The sequence below is a fragment of the Alnus glutinosa genome, chromosome 5 (genome assembly GCF_958979055.1).
Source record: "Alnus glutinosa chromosome 5, dhAlnGlut1.1, whole genome shotgun sequence".
NCBI lineage: Eukaryota > Viridiplantae > Streptophyta > Magnoliopsida > Fagales > Betulaceae > Alnus > Alnus glutinosa.
In genome coordinates this window covers 33089844-33110059 of record NC_084890.1, presented here as the reverse complement: position 1 = coordinate 33110059, position 20216 = coordinate 33089844, and the positions used below count along the sequence as shown (strand labels likewise).

Below are 20216 nucleotides of genomic sequence, written 5' to 3'. Positions count from 1 at the left end.
CAAAAGACTTTGACGTGTGGATGTAGATTATAGGCCGAACCACCTAAAATTTGTATTTTCTTTATTTCCTTTTTCTCTTTTTCAATTATATATTATTAGTTCTTACAAGCTTATTACATGAAATAAGTTTAAATTTAAGATATTTTTTAAAAAAAAAAAAAAAATACACGCAGTAATATTCTAGATAAATAAAATATAATTTGTTAAATTAAGATTGACAACGTACACAAACCAATCCAAACCGAAATTGAGTAATCTATAACTTTTCTTATATTTATAAGAATAAACGTATCATCTATATTTGACCCACCTTTATGATCTCCTCCCTATTGTAATTATTTTACAAAAAATAATAAATAATAAATAATGATCTCCTCCCTATGTTTATAGTACGTACTAAGAAAATTAATGTAACTGCTTTTCAACAACAGGAATGCAACATGACTTAAGAGGATTTAAAAAGCCTTCATAGAAGTTCGCAACCACTTACCCGGCCAAGAAAAAGATGCAACCACTTTGTGATCACAACCACTGTGCACCCACTATATATGCAATCCATTTCAACAATTTCCGTCCTTTTCAAAGGGATTTGAAAGCAAACGGTTTACGAATTAATTATTTTCTCATCCAAGTCTAATAGTACTTACTAGCTACTTTAGTTGCATCACCAAATAAAGGCTTAAGAAATTACTGATCAGAAGAATCCAATGCGATGAGAAAGCTTAATTAAGAAAGTTTCAACTCATCGTTCTCTAGCTCTTCATGAATATTTTTTTACTGCTCCATGTGCTTCCATCAAAGTATTATGTGAAATAGTTATTTAACATAATATTAAACGGATCTGATCAAAGCGAATTCAAAGCTCACGTACGTACAGGAGCTCATCGATCATATATATGGAGTACTGGCATTAATTTTTCCTAAAATTAAATCCATGGGACAAGACCTGATATATCTACGGTGATCCCGACATGCCACGCTAGCTCCATCCTTAGGAGACAACATTATAAACCTTGTCAATTCTTAAAAGATATCAATGACACATAGCGATGGTTAGGTGTAAAATGCAGAGGTGGGACTACGTACTTCACCATGCACCCTTTCTGTTGATGCTAAATTTTTGGTATGTAACGTGTCAGCTTCTGGTTGGTCTTCGAAATTTGAATTGCTCGGAACAGTAAATCTTGAAGGGACTCCTTCTATGCCCTGCAAGACAAAGGGCCGGCGGGGTTTCCGGCCACGCCCTCTCCGATGATCAAGTTAGTATGAGCTTAACGAAAAGGAATTGATAGAATTTTTTAGGATAAGGGAATCAGAAGGTTTGCTTATCTTTCTCTTTTTCAATTGACCACCTTTTATCTGTTTTTCTTCTTTTTCCTTCCTTTATCCGTACTGCCATTTATTATCCTGAGATGCTCATCTTTTCTCAATTAATTCACTTCCACGGACCCAGATGGTCATCTCATGCTACAGCTCGTGCTTTCCCAAATGGTGGCGGATGACATCAAGTAGCAGAACCAGTGCTTTTAATGAGGTGATCCCCTCATTAAAGCCCTCATTTAATGTTCTAATCCTCCTCTTCCTCCGTCTGGATTTATCCTATTTGTAGCAGTTGAACTCTGCGCACTTTCGGGGTCCCCAAAAGTGTCGTTGGGAATTTCCGTAACACTTTCTTCCTCATGTTATTGGTGGTGTACTCATGTGGTGCGAATCCTATTGTACGAGAAAAAAAGAAAAAAGAAAAAAGAAAAAAGAAAAAAGAAAAAAAGAGGCTAGTATCAAAATATAAAATTATGTCTTTTTGTAGATGATAGGCATGCACTTCTCACGGTAAAATCCCCATTGCTTGTTGCCCTCCAAATCTGTCTGTCCCTATTATTATTGGCACCAGTAGAAATTTGACATATCTATCATTCATGGATTCTTCGCCAAAGACTTGCATCACGAATCAGATGCTGTATCCAAGATCTAGATTCCAAATCTATCAATTTTGCAATGCATGCTTCCTCATATGGACATAAATTTCTAACAAATCGATTTGTAAGAAATTTTTTACAACTCACATATAAGATTGATATGTGTCCATTGGCATTTGAGAAACATATGTTATTCACAAATAGCATGTGCTACTTACATGCCTTTTTAATAGCATTAATAAAAAAAAAAAATTATACTTCTCATATGTTTAAAGGACACATGTCTTTTTTATATGTGAGTTGTAGGAAATTTTCTACGAACCAATTTGTAGAAAATTTATGTCCATAATTTAATTAATACTTTAATATTGTCCATCACGTGGAATGGTCGTTTGAAACCAAACAAGACGTGGACTGTTTGTAGATTTGGAGATATTTGTACACATGGTTCGCATTTGTTAAATTATCATTTATCCTAAAAGGTTAAGTTGATAGAAAAGGTAAATCAAATTATTTAATTAATACTTCAATACTCTCGATGTATGGAACTAGACAACAAGCTAACAATTTTAATTTGAAATGGAGAAAAAATTGTAGTGTAATTGTTACTAATTAGGATTAAAAACACCCTAATTAGTGCTTACATGAGAGTGGGGAATGGTGTACACATAAACATCTGGAAGGACAGCCTCCTAATTTAGCAAGGCACGGTTTAACTTCAAGGGGGGAATTATCTGAGGAAGGCAGAAATTTCCTACAAACTAGTTTGTAGAAAATTTTCTACAACCCACGTATAAAAAGGACATGTGTCCTTTAAACATATGAGAAGCACATGTTTTTTTTATTAATGCTATTAAAAAGGCATGTAAGTATCACATGCTATTTGAATAACATGTGTTTCTCATATGTCAATGGGCACATATCAATCTTATATGTGGGTTGTACAAAATTTCTGTCCTTAAATTATTTAGTTTACCTATTGCAGCCAAGGTTGCAGAAGAGTGTCTTAGAAATCTTTCAAGTTGCACCTCGTTTGTACCAGTTTTGGATGAGATTGCAAACGAGCTTCTCAGTAAGTCTTCAAATTGCACCTAGTTCGTACCAATTGTAGATGACTAGATTGTGAACAAGCCATTTTGTCCATATTTTCAGTCTTCTATTTAGAGCCCATTTTGACCCAATAAATATTGGAATTGAAAAAAAAATATATATATATATAATATAAAGTTGTAGAATTTTGAGTCAGCTTTCCAAAGCCACAAAGTTTGCTTTAATCGGAGTTTGTATATATATATGCAAACTGTTAAAGTGTCCCACATCGTTAAGAAATACATGATCTATAAACTTTATAAGTCATGGTGTCCCCTCCTCTCCCAATGCATCTTTTGAGAGTAAATAAGGCTCATAGACTTTTACATGGTATCAAAGCGAGTTCCTTATATGATAATAGGCATTTCCCTCTTGATATTGAACACGTGTTTGGCCAAAGTTGCCACATGTGAGGGGGCGTGTTAAAATGTCACACATCGTCAAGAAATATATGACTTAAAACTTTAAAAGCCACGTGTTCCCTTCTGTCGATCTCAATACATCTTTTGAGAGTGAGTAAGGGTTATGAACTTTTACACAAACTTGAATACTCATGTCTTGGATCAACTTTTTCACCCACTCGCTTAGACTTAAAACTTACAACCAAACATATTTTGACGCATTCTAAAGAGAGAGAGGGACGGTTGACTGTTGTAGCATGAGGGAGAGAACATAATTTTAGAGAGAATGGGATTCTCTCTCTTTATGCTTTTCGTTCGATCTCCTCGAGTCGCCTATCGATGGTTGAAATATAAATTTATACTTATTTGGGTGCGCACCCATTGATAAAGGAGGCGTGCGTGGCTGCGTGCAATAAAGAAAGCCCAGAGTCATGCATGGACAGCATGGTACTTGATGCTTGTTTTAAACTTTCAACTTCTTCTCATGCAGCCAGAGACCTTTGGTTCGACAGTACTTATCCAGGCAACAGCGCGCGTTGGATGGTCATCCTATAGCATGTTTGTGTTTTTGTTTTTCATTTTCTGTTGTTATTAAGACAAATAAATTGACAAACAATTAATTCAAAACATAAAAGCAATTTTCTAAACTAAAAAAAAAGACACCTCCCAAATCACATTAACAAACATAAACACATGTTCAACTTTATTTTCCAATATTTAGTTTAAAGATAATACTTGAAAACGTGCCTTTTAGTAAAAGTACTGATCGATCGATAACATTAATTGATATCTACTAGTCTATAATCAAACCGATGGATCTTTTATTTTAATTTTAATTTACAGATCCCTGATTAAAAAGCCAAGGGCTAGCCATCGTGAGCGAAGGCCATCACAATAAAATCTAATTTAATTCGTGACATTAAACTCGACCATCTTTATGAGCCAAATTTAATTTGTTCATTAGCCGAGTCTACCAAAATATTTTTCTCACGCACAACTATACGAAATTCTTTTTTTTCATTTTTCTTTGATTAATTCAATTCCCAGCTACTTTATCGATTTTAATTACTTCCAATATATATTGTGGTTGTTCAATCATGTCTCTTGGCTTGCACTTGAAGCAAAAGTTGATCCACCCCGGCCAAAATCCTGAAAAAGAATTTTTTAGGGGAAAGAGAGAGAGAGATGGAAAACTTTCAATATATATATATATATATATCCAAACGTCTATTCAATTGAGGAACAACGTACACTTGTAAACGTCTATTCGATCAAGTTTTTCAAAGTCAAAAAGTTGAACAAAAAGAAGAAGACTAAAAAGCAAAAATAAACATGTCTATGGGTCCATGATTAAATTATATATAATATACTGTGGTTCTGCTTTGAAAGGTAATATAATGCGGAATAATAAATAAATAAATATAAAAAATTATATGGTTTAGTATTGTATAATTTATGTTTATAGGATAAAGTTTAAATGGCTACATTTTGTTCTTATTTTTTTTAATGATGTTTACAATATAACAAGCTATTATTTATAAAAGAATTAGATAATACAAATAGACTTAAACTCCAACTAGATAACTATGACTACATGATAGTTTTAATTGTAGTTATATCACAATCTGTAACTGTAATTAGATGATAGGGTTCAACTGTAGTCAGGTCACAGTCTTTGACTATAAGTAGGTGATAATTTTCAAATATACGTAGCTTAAATTCTTGATCTCATGATATACTTTAATGCTGCTATATATATATACAGTACTACTCCACAGTCTCTTAATTTCCTTATACGAATTGAAGTACGTACGTAATACATTTCTCGTGGTCGTGGCCTCGTGGGGGATGAATTGAAGTGATGGGATAAGGGCGGCAGGTTGCATTGTCATTGACAACGCAGCTTGAGGGATCAGTCAAGCTATTCCACGCTTCGTGTTTTAATTTGAAGAAAACCACCAATGCCGTGCTTGACGACGTAATTCGTTGCATATTCCCTTGCTGGCCTAACCTTCTACGGAGAAAAATACGCATTAATTCTAGAGAGAGAGAGACCAATGTAATGGTGAATGAGAAAGGCTAGCTAGCTAGAACATGTAATGCGGTCATTTTTGAGTTTTTTTTTTTTTGCTGACTTGGTACTTTTTTTTAATTAAAAAAAAAATATTACAGCTCTCTCTCTATTCCTCTTTTAATTTTTGTGAAATTAGCATAGAAGGATTCAACAAAAATCACAGTAAATTTCTCATAACAAATATGTATTGTTTTGTCTAGTACATGAGCTCAGGAAGAAAAGGAAAAAAAAAAATAGTACAAGAGCGTGACATTGGACTTTCTAACTACCGTACCTAACCCTATCTTGTTTGTCAGAAAATTATATACTCTGTAGGCAGGCCATGTGGGTTTGATATCCCGGCCACCTTATTCTTTTTACATATCGATTCACTTTTGAATATTGAGACGCACGAGTAGTGGAATATTAGAACTAAAGCTATTAAGCTAATTAATTAAGAATCTTTCTTTCTTTTCTTGACCAACTAATTGGGATTTTGGCATAAACAAGGATACTCCGCCAGTGCCAGGTGTCAAGTCCGTACGTAAGTGAATGGACTGGAAAAGACATTTCTGAGTTTTAGGTTTTCCACTTTTCCTAACCCAAAAAAAAATCATATCGATACACAATCGATCCCCTTTATGCATCAGTAGGTTTTAATTAGGTGGGATCTCAAAGAAGTAGTTTAACCGGTTGAAAATCACGTTTTATGGAGTAAAGGTCATTAGTTTTAATTCTTCTCTCTCCTCTTCTTCTTGTGTGAACATATGAAAAAAAAAAGATTCTAATTAAGTGATGGTAGAGAAATCAACTTAATTGTTTCCTTAATTAATTAGTAGATTTGTAATCACCAAAATTTGTTACTGTAATTTTAATTCAATGGCCCAGATTTATTTTCACTCTATTTAATTATCCACAGATAGTCCCTGCCTAACGTTTTTCAGAATAAATAAATTTAATTATTGCACCATTTCCTGCCGAAAAGAAGAAGAATATTAATTATGTTGGATATGAAGCCACGAACAAATAAAGACTCAATACTTTTTCAAGAACATGGTTCACATTGCAACAGACACGGCTTGACATAATGAAGGAAAAAAAGAAGCAAAAGAGCGGGTAAAAAAAATAATAATAATGATTCCTACGGCCATTTTCAATGGTCTTCTTGGAATCATAAGAAAATTTTGGGATATATTTTGAGGTCCACCTAAAATAAAGAGATTTTCGTTATAATGATGAGAGAGAGAGAGAGAGAGAGAGCTGTACGTGTTCCTTAATTCCTCTTTCTCCATGCGTAGGGTATGGCTGGTCGTATGGAGCTCGATCTGAAGGGCCATGTGAGTGTCATATCTGCTGCCTGGTCAAATAGGTAATAGGCCGACAGCACACGTGGGCGCGATTCAGAATAGCTGTGGTTTTGTTAGTTTCGTCGTCTGACATTGACGAGGCTCATTACTTTACGTATTTGTTGTGTGTAATGTGTGTTTCTGCGTATGTAAGGAGCGCATGTGACGCGAAACTCGCGGTAGTTAAGGTAGTTTTCTTTTTTGCCACAGGTAGTTATGGAAGTTTGCCAGGAAATATCATGACAAAATAAAATGCAAAGCGTCTTTTATTTTTTTATTATTTTTTTCTTCTTTTTCTTAAAGTTCGGTAGGAAGGACTAGAGTGAAAAGAAATTAAATGGAAGATGTGTTATCATTTTATTTATTTATTATTATTTTAATGATAAAAAGAAATAGGAAAAGGTAGTTGGGAGGTTAACGTACACTCTCTATCTAGACGTCACAATATCATAAATGGTTCTTTATTTACTAAAGCACCAGACAACAAGAACCTAGACGGGTCCGCTCATGATAATTATATCAACATATCTCAAATGTTTGGACTTGGATAACATAACAACCTCTTTGCCGACATCCCTCATCCAGATATAGAGAAAATTAATTTTAATTTTACCTTCCTTTCTTACTTCTCACAAATTCATCTCTCACAATCCAAAATAATTGGGTTTAATTATAGAGTTCTTACAAAAATTATCTGTGGATAACGAAAGCAAGTAATTTCTATTTACAACAATTAAATTTCCAAATAAGATTTTTTTTTTTTTTTTCTAACCCAAACTCCATTGAAAACTTAATTAAGCAAAACAAAAACAAAAATAAAAGTAAAAGAAATAAAAATAAAAAATAAAAAATAAAAAAAAAAGGGTAATCCATCGTACTGTGGCTGACAGCATGCCATGGCCCATGAAGTGCAGCTCTTTCTGTTAAAGAAAAAGAAAAAGCACCTGGAGCGATTTCTTTTTGCATGTGAGGGGGTTGCATTGTATGCAAAGCTCCTGCTTTGTTACTCGTCTAAGCGAAGATCGAGAACAAGAAACCATTCTACTAAGTACTAATGCTTAAGCCATTGAAAATTTAATTAATGTTGTACCACTTCTCCTGACATATATATATGGATCAATACTTCCTCTCAACAAGTGTGAAAAATGAAGATTCAATTTCAGGACTATCATTTTGATAGCATGTTAAGTTAGTATTTGTCTCAAATGATGAGTTTAATCATTTAATTATCTTTCTAAATGATTAAAAAAAAATATATCAAATTTTAACACTCTATTCATAGAATTCAATTGTGTTTTTCTTTAAATTGTCTCTTACGATTTTCTTTGCAGATAACCTGAATTAAGTGGTGGAGGAAGTTTAGATGCTTCTTAAATACGAAAAATAAGTATCAGTTTCCCCTTGATTATATATAGATATGGCAGCAATAGCTCTGCTTCTTTTCTATATTCTGTTTCAGACTTCTTTTCTATACCCGTAAGAAAAATTATTAGCAAAGTTGGGAATCGACCAGAGGACCAATCGTGCTAGTTTCTTAAATATAATTACCGTAATTAAAAAAGATAACCCTTTTATCTTACGTAAAGCAGGCAATACTTCCGACCGGTCAAAACCTTAAAACACTCGCAGCATGTTTTCATCACTTTTGATATTAAAAAATAAAATAAAATAAAACACGGAAACAGGTTCTTTTTGTGTTTCTTCCTGTTTTTGTTTTCCATATTTTTGTTTTTAAAACAAGTAGCATATTACAGTGGCAAAACATGTTTGGCTGTTTTGAAAACAAAACACCTGTTTTCAAATCAACAACCAAACAGGCCTGCATTTTCTAGCCGCCAACGCGGGGGCAGTGAGAGAGAGACAGAGACAGAGACAGAGAGAGAGAGGGAACGGTCTAATCCTCAGAAGTCAGAAGACCCACCGCCCGAGAAAAAGAAAAAGAAAAATCAAAAACCTTGCCCGATGCATTGCACGAGAAGACACAACAGTAAAATTTGTTCAATCGGTTCCTTAATTTAAGCAACTCCAGAGCGCCATACTATTCCGCGAGTGGCCCAATCAGACAGACTCTGTGTAGAAAGTTGGAATTTGAACAAAAAAAGGTCTAAAAAATTACAATATAGAAACTTATCTACAAAATTAGGTAAGCATTTTTAGGGTTTAGAGGGCGGAGGTAAAGATATAAATTGGTACTCCAGTATATGAAACTGAAAAGAAAAGAACAAAAGAATAAAAGAAAAAGATCATAGCCATAAGGTTCTCAATTTTTTAATATAAACAACCGAGTCCAACAATTACGGCAACGTATAAACAGAAGAGCCGAGAAGCATATTAGTAAATAAGTCTTTACCACCACAAAAAAAGTGCAACATGATAGAAAAGCATTGGCATCACTATTTATGTTAAATGGTTTTAAGTACTCTGCGACCAATAAAAATTCATTCAACTAAAAAAAAAAAAAAAAAAAAAAAAGGTTCTAAATGGCTTATTTTTTGCATGTTAAAGTCTTTGCATATTTGGATGTTGTGCACATCAAAAGAAAAAGAAAAGTGAAAACCAAAAAAGAAGGCTTTATTCCGTAGATGCATTACCTAAAAGTTCATCTTCAACAACATGCTGAGATCAATATGGAAGCCAAATGTTGGTCAAGTGATATCTGAAACAAACTCGGAGAAAAAACATTGAGAGAGAGAGAGAGAGAGAGAGACTACAAAATTGAAAAGCCAACTACAAGACTGCCTAAACCTATCAAGAATTAGTAACACCGGATTAGAATATCCAAAAGAGAAACAGAACCCAAAGCAAGACAGAGAGTAGCTCAAAATGTGCAAGAATTTGACTAGTTATTTCAAATATTGTAATAATGATTCTGGAATCATGTAGTTGAATCCCATAGTGCATATCAATGAAGAAGAATCATTTTTTCTGTATCATGAAAGTATCATCTTTCTCCACTAGATCATTACAAAGACAATAGCACGCAGGGTCTATCAAGAAAGAAATACAAAACCATTGTCCACAAACTTTTGAAAGTTGTGGTGCTCATTAGATGAATGTGAGACATCCATCAGATTGAGTGATGTTAAAATTCATCCTAAATATAGATAAATCCAACCGTTGTGATCACAGAAACCTCATCCACCCCCAATGCTAATATCTCCACAACCTCAACCAGCCTGTTCAGATGAGACTGATAACCACAGTACCACCATAAGAAACACACAGCAAAGCTGCCTGCTGACAACAGCAGTCCCATAAGAATGCAAGGCCAAGCAATTCATGTGGGTTACGTTGATGATGAACAAAAGACTTTGTCAACAATGATTAATCACGCATTCCACATACTGATACATCACTAAACAACTAATTAACAAATAAATAATTTTTTTCCTTTTATAGGTAAGTAGATAAATTTATAAAAAGTGCAAAGGTGCTCCTAAGCATACTGGAAGTATACAAAAAGGACCCCAAAACATGAAAAAGAAAGAAAAAAATAAAAAACCACAAAACCCAAGAACATAAGAAAACCCAAACATTCCATCAGGAACCAGCCCACAAAATCCACCATTACACCACAGCAAGGGCACTCTTGCCTTTGCCCCGGCTAGAACCAAAACCCTTAGCATCATAATTAATCGAGTACTCTTAAGTTTTTCACCTCTCTACTCCCTTTAAACTTGGGAGTAGAGATTGAAACCTATTGATGTTGCGCCACATCAGTTTGAAGCCAATAAATCCAAAAAGACCTTCACATTCCCCTCGTGGGAGACCCCCAAACCTTGGCGGGGCACCAACGCCCCTCATATTCACACCCACAGACTGAGCCAAAGAGATAGGAGACCCACCTACTCCGCTCGGGAGAAGGAAGCCACGCCAAAGAAGGCTAGTCAAGAGAGTCTTAATGACCTTCCCCCTGTAAAAGTTCATGGGACTTACTCACTCTCAAAAGACGCCTTGAGAGAGGAGGGGTGTCCATGGCTTATAAAGTCTACAAGACAAGGATCTCTTAGCAATGTGGGACACTTTAACACGCCCACTCACGTGTGGCATCTTTGGCCAAACACATGTTCAACAACGGGAGGAAAAGGCCCATCATTATCAAAGGAACCTGCTCTGATACCATGTAAAAGTTCATGGGCCTTACTCACTCTCAAAAGACGCCTTGAGAGATGAGGGGTGTCCATGGTTTATAAAGTCTACAAAACATGGATTTCTTAGCAATGTGGGACACTTTAACACCCCCCACCAGGCTCCGACAAGGGTTGGGCACCAAAAGGCACCGCCATCAGAGCACTGATCGCCATCAAGGCCTCGTCAATCAAAGAAGCGTCCAACTGAGCTCCTCTGCCTACCTTCGATCTACGGTAGTATCTCAGCACCGATTTGGACTCTGATGGGTAGATAGGAGCCTCACACTCCGACATCACCGGAAGAGAAAAGCGGAGCCTTTCACCCAAAGCGGCCGCCCCCGAAGAAGTGGCACCGAAGGAGAACCCTACCGAAAAAGACCCCTCATTAGCCGAGTCTACCTTAAAAGCCAAATCAATCCCCAAAAAGAAGGCTGGCGCAATGGGTTGTTCAAAGGAAGCTTGATCGAAAGGGAGAGAGGCGTGCACAGAAGATTTCGGCCCAGAAGACTCCAGAACAGGACTAGAGGAGGTCAGGACAGGACCAAACGCAGCCACCGACGACACTGAACCTAAAGTCGCAGAACCCATAACCACAAAAGCATCGAATCCTAAGGCTTTCACTGAAGATTTTAGCCCAGAATATGCTGGAATAGGACCAGGGGAACTCGAAGTAGGACCATTGGCAGCCGCCAGCGACAACAGACCAGGAATTGCACGAGTAACCAAGAGCTGCCCATTAGCCTCTCCAAAACCCGACGAAGACACCAAGCTCGAATCCACAACAGCGTCAGAACCCAACAAAACAGCCTTCTTGGTAATGGACTTGGAACCCAAGCTGCTGGACCCTACCCGAAACCAGGCCCTTCTTAAAACCACCTTAGCCCTCTTGAGCATCCGGCCCGCCTTGCGGTTAAGCCCAATATCGGCGTAAGCCTGCGAGTCCAATCGACCCACACCCCAAAGAGATCAAGAAGTCCATCATTTCCTACGCCGAGGGGTCAACATCACCCTCTATAACTCTGCAACTCGTCGAACTGCACCTAGAGCCATTAGAAACACGAAGGGTATTACCTAGGGGACAAAACAATTGCTTCTCCAAAGCAAAACAATCCACCGGCTGCCAAACCACCGTGGAGCAGTCCAGACCCATCGGAAAATTCTCCTCCAAAACTCCCCAAGCCAGCCACCACTTGCCGCGTTTCCATCTCAGATACACCGTACGCACCAACGCATTTCTTCTTGTAGCCCTTGACAGAGACAGGAGCTGCCATACACAGCATCTCCGTGAACGGCATAGACCCAGCTGCCTTACCCATCTTCCCATCATCTTCAAGAAATGCCAAGACTTTAGATAGCTCGCCTGAAACACGACTCCAACCCCGCCCATCACGTCCTTTGGGAAACAGAACCAGGCCTCTCCGGCCACCCATTGCGTAGACCACCACCTCCAAGAAACGGCCAGACCTATTCCCACCTCTCTGCACGATGGTCACCTTAGACCCCTGCCTAAAAGACTTGACGAAATCTTCAACCTCAGGATTTCGTAAAACCTCTTCCACCATCAACAGCAGCCACGCAGTACAACGTGAGCCCAAAAGAACTACCCTTGCGAAAGCTTTCCGCTTCTCCGCTACCATGAGCTCTGCAGACCCTTGTCCCATCGAGAACAGAAAAGATTTAGCCTCCACATAGAACTGGCTCTCCATACCCAACCACAGACGTCAACCCCCGAAAGGGATCGAAACAAACGCGCCACCACGCACTGCTCACATAATGAATCAATCATGTGTAAAAATTTCAAACTTAAACCCTATCTTCAAAATCCCATCAAACTCCTAAATCCCTCCTTAACAAATTGGTTAGCCTTAAACTTTAAAAATTCCTCCACCTAATCACACACCCCATGGGAGGATTTAGCAAAAAGTTGAGTTTCAAAAATCAAACCCTAAAATCCCTCCTAAATCACGTCACATGGGATTGGTCTATCAAGATTTTTTAGTTTCAAAATTTTAGTCCAAATGTCCTAAAATCGCATGGTTTGAAAGCTCTACCCCAAAACCCTAATTTTCTTAAAACTCCACAACGCGAGAGAGAGAGAGAGCTCCAAGTTTTTCATCCAAAAATTTCAAGAGCCACAATCTTTGTAAGTAAATTCTCTCTTATTCCTTCAAGTTTATTTACATATGCCATGTTGCTTCAATCATGTTTTGATGTTTCAAACTGTTTGTTGAACAAAAATCCTCATGGCCGTGTCTTTTTAACTGATTGAATATATGAGGTTATGTATGATTTTGTTTATTTGCATCCTTTTAAATTTTTTACATGAAAACACATACACATACTATGTGTTTCAGCTTTCGGCCAAGGAAAGAAATTCCCCTAGCCGAAACCCTGCTCTTGATTTAGGTTTTCATGCGTTTAATTTTCTAACTTTAAAATCATTAAGAGGTTTTGTTTTTCAATAAGTGTTGCAAAACCAAAAACAAAATGACATGAGGAATTCAGCCAAGGGAAAAAATTACCCTAGCCAAACCCATGTGCTTCAGTAATACTTGATTCTGATCGTTTTTCCTAAACCTAGAATCATCAAATGAATTATTGACTCAAAAAAGTTCTGTAAAAATAAATAAGGGGCATAAAAATTTCATGCCAATTGTCTCCTATGATTGGTGAATTTTAACCAATCAAAAATTTGCAAAGCGGATCTCTAATCAGTTTTCGAATGAATACGATGGCCTTGAAAATTTCGCGAAGCACATCGAAGAACAGAGTTTTGATCCTTTTTTCTACATAAAAGTCATAAAAAGCTGTTTACATGTCTTTGATCCATTTTAGTTAAAGGTTGGTCCATAAAAGTGTTTTAAATTAGACCCAATTTAATTAAGTTATTATGTTATGCGTCTTGGCCCAAGTTAATTAGCTTAAGTGTACTGTTGGGCCTTAGTTAGAATAACCTTAGTAAGGTAGCAAGGTCAAAGTGGTCCAATCTTGGCCCATTACCCCCACTTAAGTAATGTGAAGGCCGTTAAAAATTAATTGGGGCACATTTAAATCGGGCCAATGATTATGAGTTTCAACATTTAAAAAAGAATAATTAGCCCATGAAAAATGGTCTAGGCCCAAGGAGGAGCCCAAGACCCGTAAGTCAAAAAAAAATGATTAAATCAAATAAAAATTTGAATTAAATTAACTTTTTTTAAAAGAAAAAAGAAGAAGCCTAGGGTATTAATTAATATGAATAAATGACTCAAGAAAGAAGGAAATGTCAAAAAGGTCAACTTAACTTAGGACCGACTCCTAAGTAGGATAGTTTGTAGTTTAGTTTAAGGTTGTGACTTGAAATCTATTGGTTCATGTAATTAGTAGCCGATCAGTGTGCACTATTTTCCAGCTATCGAGGTAAGTAATATGCCCTACCCCTTTCAAATGTTCATTTAAATTATATTATTACTGCTATCCATGTTTTACACTGGCATGAGTAATCTCAATAAATATTTTCAAATGCTTATGAATGCTGTGTTTACCATCTCTTGTTTCAAAATGCATTTATAATAAGTAAGATTTTAATACACAAGAGATACTATCACTTGAATGGTTTTACGTCGTTGTGCCCTCTATAAGGAAAGTTTATTTGAGGAAAGGAAATCCATCTCAGCACATGCTATATTATGATAAGATGAATGAAAGTTTAAAGAAAAGAAAAGAAAGGAATGAGCGTGTGTTAAGGTACGAAAAGTTCTAAAATATTCGGCCTCAGAATGAAAAGAGCACTGTATCGGGACTAGGATGGAGTGCAACCACACTGTGTGGTCCATCGCCAAGGTTTAACCACATTGAGTGCATCCAAAGTTAATCAGGTAACCCATGTATGGCACACCCGCAAATATGGGTAGCGCTGGGTCATTCGGGATTACACCCAACTCCATGCATATGAAGTGTAATTGTATGCGAGGCAGCAAGTAACAAGTCAAAGAAAAAAATTTAAGGGTTCAAAATCATGGCTTGTGTTAAGTTTTAAGGAAGAAAAAACTTTATTCAAGAAAACTTATTTCTAAACATATGTTTTTAATTACGAAATGTTTTAACTCAACCGTTTTTAATTGGTTGGGTATATTGCTTATTAAGTTTTCACTCACATTTTGTTTTTCCTTCTCAAATCATTATGTTAGAATCAGGCAAAAGGGTAGGGGTCCATCTTGCTTATATGACGCCAAAAATATTAATGCGGAACGTTTCCACATTAGAGGGCTTAAGGCAATTGAGAAAAGATTGGAGATTAGAGGGCTTCTAAAGGATTGGAAGGCGGATATTGTATGCTTGATGGAGACAAAGATGGCAGTTATCTCAAGGGAGGTGGTGAGGAGTTTATGGGGTTGCTATCATGTTGATTGGTGCTATTTGGGCGACAATGGAGCGTCGGGTGGGATTTTGTTAATGTGGGATAGAAGGGTGGTGGAGAAAGTGGAGGAATGCATGGGTAGATACACCGTTGCTTGTTCTTTGCGCAACACTGGAGATAATGTAGTTTGGGCTTTTGGGGGGGTTTATGGTCCGAATGATGACAGGAATAGGAAGGATTTGTGGGCTGAATTAGCTGGATTGATGAGTTGGTGGGAGATGCCTTGGTGTATTGAGGGGGATTTCAATGTGGTTCGTTTTCCTAGTGAGATCTAGTAGTGCCGGCTATTCTGCAGCTATGGAATAGTTTTCAGACTTCATTTTCATGCATAATTTGGTGGACCTACCCCTTGAAGATGGCCAGTTTACTTGGTCTAATAATCAGGAAGATTAAATATGGTCTAGAGAGTGGTAAACGCCAAGTCACGTTTCTCTCTCTCTCTCTCTCTCTCTCTCTCTCTCTCTCTCTCTCTCTCTCTCTCTCTCTGTGCCATAGTGGCGGCGTGTGAGAGGACATTACGTTCGTGGCTGCATTGATTCGCTTATCAGAGGCCCGGTTGCTGTACGGGGATAGAGTGTTGAGCATCAGGTGTTTGTGGGTCGCGCCAGTCGCTCGCGTAGGGGTGTCTGGTGGTGGGGTTCGTTACTGTGGCTACATTTCGTCGAAAATGTAATCATTCTCTAGGTCGGCCGCTTGGATTCTGGGTGTTTTATGAGATGGAGTTAAGCTTTACCGTGGAGTCGAAGACTTTTGTCTTCTCGGTTCTGGAAGGGGCGTCGACGCTGAGGGTGGGGGAGAAGAGAAAAAGCTTCTCCGGCGAAATTTTCATTAGTTCTCATTGCTCTGAGTGGTTGGCTTCGACATTGGAGCTTCTTGTGGATTTTCTGGAAGGTCAAGATTTCATCAAATCATTCAGGGAAGGTTCAAGAGTCTTGATTGCTCGAAGAGGGTGTAACCAAGCCGGCCGTTTCTTAGAGGCAGCTTCATTCGGGATGGGTGGCCGAAAAGGGTTTATTCTGATCCCTGAGGGACGTGGAGGGTGGGGTTGGATCAAATTCTCCGAAGAGTTGAGGAAGATCGTTGTTTCCTTTTCAGCATCAATGGGCGGGGGGGATGGGTTCTTGCATGAGTCGGTGGAGATTAAGGAGAAGAAAGTAGAGGCTTGGCCGGGTTTGGTTCCTTCCACAAAGGGGCACTCCTTTGTGGAGGTGTTGAAGGCAAGCTCGGCCGCTGGCGTGAAGAAGGCGCCTTTCGTGGGGGATTGTTTGTCCGGGAGATTGGTTACGCCAGTGTGTGAGCTTGACCTTCTTCTGACGGTGAGGGTGATAGATGCAGATCGAAGGTCGGCATTGGACTGTTCTACGTTGGAGTCTCCTTCGTTTGATCTGTTGGGTAAGGACCAGCCTCACCGTTCGATGGGTAAGACCTTGTTTCCACATGCGAGTTTGAAATTTGAAATTTCAAAGTTGCGCACATGGAGTAAGCGGGTCATAGGTTTCAACTTGGATTTGGGCCGGGCTGCAAAGATGATTCTGGGCCAACTTACAAGAATCGGACGGAGTCGAAAGGGATTGCGTTTGGGTCGCTTCTTGAGTAAACCTAATTCCTTACGGACGCCGAGCTTCTCGACGAAGACGACGCTGGTGACTTCCTCTGGGCCGTGCGATCTCAATCCGTCGGAGTCTCCCGTTGGGGTTCCTTTGTGCGAAGATCGATCTGGGGGTGGGTCGTCTCTGGTTAAGTCGGTTCCTCTGTTCGTCTTCCCACCTCTGTCGACTGTGAAGACGCAGTCGCCAGCGACTTTGGTTGCTCCTCCAACGTCGACTGGGCTTCTGTGTGGTGCAGAACTCTCCGACTCTTCTGTTCCTTCACTTTCAGGGGCTTCTGAGTTGGGGAAGAAGATTCGTTCTTCCCCTTCCCCCTTGCTGCCTAGTCGACCATTTCAGCAATACGTCAGGAGGGCTAGGGAGCTCAGGGCAGAGTGTTCAGTGGTCTGGAATGATGGGCTTCTCGCTGACTCTTTGGAAGCCTCAAAGCTGTCCGCAGAACCTGTTCTTCTTAAGGTTACGGGTGGAGAGGCTCGTGCGAAAAAGAAGACAGAATTTCTAGAAAAAAATGGACTGTTTAGGAACGGATTTCTTTATCTTCCCCCGAGTGTTCCAGTCCCTCCCGTTTTGCCGCGGGAGGTCAAGGAGGTCGGGGTGGTACGACCTTCCTCTCCTTCGAGTGGCTGCATCTCTCCTTGCTCCGTTGAGAGAACTGGATTCTTCGGTTTTGATCACAACGGGGAGATTGTAGTTTGGGAGAAGGAGGAAGATGACTATTGGGATGGATCGCCTTTGGATTGGGCATTGGAATGGGCTTTTGGGGAGGAGGCCTTGGCAATTAGGGATGCCATGGAAGAAGATTTTCAGCGGGAGAAGATGATTGCGCACCAAAAGTCTAAAGGAAAAAGGGAGCTACTAAATTTGCATAGCTCCATCAATTATGGTGATGCTAAAGTTCCTTCTAGGAGTAGGAAAGGCAAGGCACACATGATGTAGGTTTGTGTGCTTTGGTGGGTGGGTGGTGGGTTGTTTTGTTCTTAGTTGGTTTCTTATGTAGTTTGTTTTGGGGTTTTTCTTCGTTTTCGAGGGGTTCGAGTTTTGTTGGTTCTATTGGGTTTTAGTGGGTTAGCTTTGGTTGTTCCTGTGTATACTTCCTGTGTACTTAGGGGCGCCTTACGCTTTCTTTAATAAAGTATTCTTACTTATCAAAAAAAAATATATATGGTCTAGAATCGATAGGTTCTTAGTTTCTCCGAAGTGGGAGGAACGCTTTCCTGAAGTGTCACAGAGGAGATTGCCAAGACTTCTCTCTGATCATTTTCCTTTGTTATTGGATTGTGGGACAACAAGAGGGGGAACAGGTATTTTAAGTTTGAGAACATGTGGCTGAAATATGAGGGTTTTGTTGAGCAGGTTAAAAAGTGGTGGATGTCTAATGAGTTTTCTGGTTTGCCAAGTTTCATTTTGGCTAATAAATTGAAGGCTTTGAAGTCAGATTTGAAGAAATGGAATGAAGAAGTGTTTGGTGATGTAGGGAAGAAGAAGAAAGAATTATTGGAGGGTATTCGAGAGCTGGAGTTAATTGAAGAATGTCGTTGCCTAGAGGAGGACAAAAAAGTTCGAAAGGTAGATATGTCGAGAAAGCTGGAGAAGACTTCTTTTTGAGGAAATGAGTTGAAGGCAAAAATCTAGAGCTTTGTGGTTGAAGGAGGGGGACAAGAACACAATTTTTTCACAGGGTGGCCAACTCACATCGTAAATTCAATCAAGTGGATTCTTTGAGTATTAATGGTACAATTTTCAGGAATCCTGCAGAGATTAAGGAGCATATAGTCCAATATTATAACAATTTGTACTTTGAGAATTGTTATTGGCGGCCTAGGGTGGAGGGCCTATCCTTTTTATCCATTGATGCGGGTGAGAGCATTTGGCTAGAAATAGCATTTAAGGAGGAGGTGTGGGATGTGATCAGGGATTTGAATGGAGATAAGGTGCCGGGTCCTAACGGATTCACTTTGGCTTTCTTTCAGAAGTGTTGAAATTTTTTAAAAACTGACATTATGGCTGTTTTTGCAGAATTTCATGCTCGAGGCAAGTTTGAAAAGAGCTTTAATGCTACTTTTGTCTCTTTGATTCCTAAGAAAACTGGTGCCATAGATGTGAGAGATTTCCGCCCTATTAGTTTGGTAGGGGGATTTACAAGATTATTTCAAAGGTCCTTGCGAACAAATTTAAATCAATTTTGGGCAAGATTATCTCCAACACTCAGAATGCGTTTATTGGTGGTCGACAAATATTAGACTCTGTGCTTATTGCCAATGAATGTGTGGATAGTCAAATTCGATCAGGGGACCCTAGGCTGCTGTATAAGTTGGATCTGGAGAAGGCTTATGATCATGTAAATTGGGATTTCTTGTTATATTTGCTACACCATTGTGGTTTTGGGGAAAAATGGAGGGCTTGGATACGTTTTTGTATTTCTACGGTGAGATTTTCTATACTTGTGAATGGAACCCCGTTGGGTTTTTTTTATAGCTCTCGTGGTTTGCGACAAGGAGATCCTCTTTCTCCTTTTTTGTTTGTGGTGGTTATGGAGGCTTTGAGCCGAATGCTGATTGCCGCTTTGGATCAGGGTAATTTGACAGGATTTTCAGTGGGATCCAGGGAGTCCGAGACTTTAGTTGTGAATCATTTATTGTTCGCTGATGACACGTTGATTTTTTGTGGTGCGCAAGAAGAACAGATTCGACATCTGAGGTGTATTTTTCTATGCTTTAAGGCAACTTCGGGCTTAAGGATTAACTTAGGAAAATCAGAAGTTGTTCCTATTGGTGCAGTAGAGGACATCGATAGGTTGGCTCACCTACTTGGATGTCAGGTCGAGGTTGGTTGGATGGAAGCGTATGTATTTGTCTAAGGTTGGGCAGCTAACTCTTATTAAAGTACGCTCTCCAATCTTCCTACATATCTCGTCGCTATTTCCTATTCCAGTGGGGGTGGCTAATCGTCTTGATAATATTCAAAAGGCTGTTCTTTGGGGTGGTAATGGAGATGAGGCCAAATTTCATTTAGTAAAATGGAACAGGATTTGTACTCATTTGCATTCAGGTGGGTTGGGAGTTCACAACTTCATCCAGTTTAATCAAGCTCTTCTGAGTAAATGGTTATGGAGATATGGTAGGGAGAGAAAGGTTTTATGGCGATTGGTGATTGACGCAAAATTTGAGAGCCTAAAGGGTGGGTGGTGTTCGAAAGAGGTGTCGGGTTCCTAAGGAGTGGGTGTGTGGAAACATATTAGGAGAGGATGGGAGAAGTTTTATAATTTTGTTCGTTTT

General features: G+C 38.7%; 1 protein-coding gene across 7 annotated transcripts in view; it reads right to left on the bottom strand.

The window, feature by feature from the left end:
- Positions 1–8419: 8419 nt before the first annotated feature.
- LOC133868422 (membrane-bound transcription factor site-2 protease homolog) overlaps positions 8420–20216 on the bottom strand; it is a 36359-nt gene continuing 24562 nt past the window's right edge. For 4 of the 7 annotated variants that reach the window (XM_062305309.1, XM_062305315.1, XM_062305314.1 and 1 more), the window contains one exon: positions 9630–10039. The gene's annotated coding sequence lies outside the window, so the exon portion shown is untranslated. Of the gene's footprint in view, positions 8875–9396; positions 9462–9629; positions 10043–20216 lie in introns of those variants that run through there. The other 3 variants (XR_009900332.1, XM_062305310.1, XM_062305311.1) reach the window with 3 other exon arrangements.